The sequence below is a fragment of the Neofelis nebulosa genome, chromosome X, assembly GCF_028018385.1.
Source record: "Neofelis nebulosa isolate mNeoNeb1 chromosome X, mNeoNeb1.pri, whole genome shotgun sequence".
NCBI classification, from domain to species: Eukaryota; Metazoa; Chordata; class Mammalia; order Carnivora; family Felidae; genus Neofelis; species Neofelis nebulosa.
In genome coordinates this window covers 527,442-531,743 of record NC_080800.1, presented here as the reverse complement: position 1 = coordinate 531,743, position 4,302 = coordinate 527,442, and positions in this window count along the sequence as shown.

Here is a 4,302-nt window from a genome sequence, read left to right as displayed (position 1 = left end):
ATTTTTTTTTTCTTCATTCCGTGACTCTTTGGCAGGCGTTCCGACGTCCCGACGTGATTCCCGGGCACCTTGGTAACATCCGCGGTGACAGTTTGGGATGAAGAGACCCGTGGCTGCTTCCTGACATAAGGCTCGCTTTCTACCGGACGACGTGCTTTTCGAAATGCAGTGGGGCGGTGAGGGCTTCCTTCGCTGTGCCGGGCGCCGAAGGCTGTCTCTGGCCATAAATCAAATTCCCCCCACCTTGGGCTTTTCTGAAGCCTGGAAACGGGGACAGCCACCGAGAACAATGTCACCTCAGAGAGAAAGCAACGTAGCTGTGTGAGCCTCTCTCCCAAGGCTCGGAAAGGGGAGGTCTCCAGTGAATTGTATCTCGCTCGGGCCCCGTGGGGCCATCGCCCCGGCCCCGAGCCGCTCACAGACCATCAGATCCTTTCCCTTTCCCGGCCCCGAGATCCACAGGGACGTGGTGCAAGCCTCTCTCCCTCCGTGGGCACGTCCACGTATGAAGTGAAAATGTCTAGCTTCATCTGTGACCCGGGCACAGGGCCAGTTGCCACAAGTGTGTGCACAGAGAGGCACGTCGTTCGCTATAGGCCCGTGCACACACGTCCACGGGTGCACATGGCCGTGCGTGGGAATCTCTTGCACTTTTCCCTTTAAGAGAAAGTATGAAAACTCACGATCCGTGCCATGAAAAGGGATCTTGGAAATGTTCTTTTCAAGGGACGTGTCTTTGAGTTCGTGGGCCAGTGGGGAACAGCCCCAGCGTTTGTGACCCTCCGGGCTTGGCCTGTGATTCATGCACACCTACGCTGGCCACGTCCCTCCCGGAAAAGCCAAAGACGCCGTCACGAAGGGAACATTGGGCCCTGATGGAGGGAGGTAGACGGATCTTTACCAACGTGACTCGTCTGAGCGGGAAACACCCCCCTGTGCACGTTGTTTTAAACATGTTTAATCGCCTGTGTCTTAAACATTCGTAGATGAAACCGCATGCAGATACACGACTCCCGTTCGGAATTGGACGATTTGCCCACGAATGCGCAGCCCACGTCGCGTCCGCAGGATTCACAGCTTTGTCTAAAGGTGGCTTTTTGTTCGTGGCCTCTGTACGCACAGCTGCGCACAACCCCTCGTGCGTTGGGCCTCCGAGGGAGTCAGGGACGCCGGGCTCTTCTGTGCAGCCTTATTTGAAAAGCGGCTCTCGTAATGCCGTGCTATTAATTAGGGGATTATCAGCTCCCCGGGGTTGGCGAGTGGACCGTGGGGGAAAATTCCAGACCTTGGATAATACAGTGGGGGGTGACTGGGGACACAGCTGTGTTCTCCATTCAGGAGGGCTGCACTGTCAGGACAGGAGTTGGCACCCGGGGCCCGTGTCCAGGCCGACCGGCCCTTCTGGGTCGCTGCGGCAGAGTTCAGAATACCCCAGCGCGGAGGACAGAGGTCCCCCCAAAACGTGCAAAGAGTGGGGCTCTCTGCGTGGGGCGTAGACACCATGTCCTGCCTCTGTCTTCACGTGGCGGGGAGAGAGAGAGCTGTCAGGGTCCAGCACGGAAGCCGTACCCCCCGTGTCGTCAGTTCTGGAAAGACCCAGAACCGGGTGCTTGCCGTGCGAGGCGAAACCAGCCTGCAACCCTCAGCCCCTCCCCACACAGCTCTGTCTTCAATGAGTTCCATGCGAGCAGCCTCCAGCCTCGCGGGGAGAATGTTCTAAATGAGACAAAAATAGCATAGATCTCTAATTTGTCATTTTCTTCCCCCCTCAGTTACATGTCCTGATTCCTTTCAGCCCTGGAAACATCTGTACAATTCAAAATCCGTTTTTCACGGCGCTGAGGTCATGGGTGCCCCCGAGCGACACCCCCAAACACTTCAGGGGTGACGGACGGGAAGGGAAGGGGCCCAAGTCCAGCCGGGCTCCTCGGGGGCCGTTGACTCGGGTTTTTGAACCGTTTGTCCTGACAGTTGAAGCATGTGACTAATGATCCCAGGGAAATAATGTGAAACGTTATTTAAATAAGCGGAAAATCTATGCTGACCCACAGCCAATACCCATTTGCCCAAATTAAAGGCAATGACAAATCAGAGGCTGTAGGCGACAGAAATGGTGGGGAGTCTGGAAACTCACCCGGACGCCTTTTGGAGACGCAGGGGAGCGCGGCCACGGGCAGGTGGGCTCCGTGGGGTGAGCTGCGAGGCGGACGCCCCCCTCTTCTCCTCTCCTCCTTGAGGGTCTCATCAGGTCCCGGGAGAACACTTGCCGGCCAGGCTGAAGGGTGGGCTTCTGCTGCAAACCAGCCAAGCCATGTGTTCATGCTGTTCTCCGTTGCTTTGTTGCAGGAAGTGAGATACCACCCGGCAGGGACTGGAGAGGCGAGCAAGGCATTGGAACACGAGGAGGCCGGGTCCTTCCCCAGTGTGGAGGGTTACTCACGGCCCCGCAGAGCACAGGGTTGGGCTCAACAGGACAACTTCTCGGTGGCAATACAAGACGGTTTTCAAAAAGGATATCTCTCCTCTTACGGGAAGCTGGACACAGGGTCAAGGCCGTGTGAACGGGCAGGTGGAGGTCAGGACGCTCTATCTGCAAGGCGGGAGGGCACCACACGTGAACGGGGAGGCTCGGACAGACGCTTGCCTGGGAACTCCAGAAGGAACCAACCCTGAGGACATCTTGGTCTTGGAGTTCTGGTCTCTGGAACTGAAAGAGAGTGCGTTTCTAGGGGCCATTTGCTACAGCACCCCTAACAAACTCACGCAGGTGTTGGCGTTGACTGAGCCCGAGTCCTTGTCGCACTCAACTTGGGCCACCCTAAACAAGCTATTGTACCCAGGGTGCCTGAAACAACAGACACTTACTCCCCTTGATTCTGGAACCTGGGAGTCTGAGCTCCAGGCAGGACCGAGGTTGCGAGTCTGAGATCCAGGCAGGGCGGAGGCTGGGGGTCTGAGATCCAGGCAGGGCTGAGGCTGGGAGGCTGACATCCAGGAGGTGCTGGAGGCTGGGGGCCTGAGATCCAAGCAGGGGTGAGGCTGGGGGTCTGAGATCCACCTGGGGCCGAGGCTGGGGGTCTGAGATCCAGGCAGGGCTGAGGCTGGGAGGCTGAGATCCAGGCAGGACCAAGGTTGCAAGTCTGAGATCCAGGCAGGGCTGAGGCTGGGGGTCTGAGATCCAGGCAGGGCTGAGGCTGGGAGGCTGAGCTCCAGGCAGGACCAAGGTTGCGAGTCTGAGATCCAGGCAGGGCTGAGGCTGGGGGTCTGAGATCCAGGCAGGGCTGAGGCTGGGAGGCTGAGATCCAGGAGGTGCTGGAGGCTGGGGGCTTGAGATCCAAGCAGGGGTGAGGCTGGGGATCTGAGATCCAGGCAGGGCTGAGGCTGGGAGTCTGAGCTCCAGGCAGGACCGAGGTTGCGAGTCTGAGATCCAGGCAGGGCTGAGGCTGGGGGTCTGAGATCCAGGCAGGGCTGAGGCTGGGAGGCTGAGATCCAGGAGGTGCTGGAGGCTGGGGGTCTGAGATTCAGCCAGGGCTGAGGTTGGGCGTCTGAGATCTGGGTGGGGCCAAGGCTGGGAGTCTGAAATCCAGGGAGGGCCGAGGCTGGGAGTCTGAGATCCAGTCAGGGCTTGAGTTTAGGAGTCTGAGACCCAGGCAGGGCTCAGGCTGGGAGTCTGAGATCCAGTCAGGGCTTGAGTTTAGGAGTCTGAGACCCAGGCAGGGCAGAGGCTGGGGGTCTGAGATCCAGGCACGGCCGAGGCTGGGGGTCTGAGATCCAGGAGGGGCTGAAGCTGGGGGTCTGAGATCCAGGCAGGGATGAGGCTAGGAGGCTGAGATCCAGGAGGTGCTGGAGGCTGAGGGCTTGATAGCCAGGCAGGGCCGAGGCTGGTTTCTCCTGTGGCCTCTGTCTTGGGCATGAGGTCACCGTGTTCTCCCTGTGCTTCATGTGCTGGATCAATAGAGACCTGTGGTGTCTCTCCCTGTTCTTACAGGGTCTAAATCCACTCATGGGGACCCCGGCCTCACGACCTCTTCTCAAACTGATGTCCCCCCAAAGTCCCTTCTCCAAGCACCACCCAGTTGCATGTAGAGAGGGCTTGTACACATGGATTTTGGGGGGCACGCGTTCTGTCCATAACAGCCCTGGAGGCACCAACAGCCACATGAGAGAGGTTCTGGAAATGAGCCCCAGTCAAGAGCCGTGAACACCCTGGTGGTGCCCAGGGCTGCTGGGCCAGCGATGTGAGGTATTTCAGGGTTTACAGCCCAGATACAAACGTGTGGCCTCAGAAGGCCACCAGAAGTG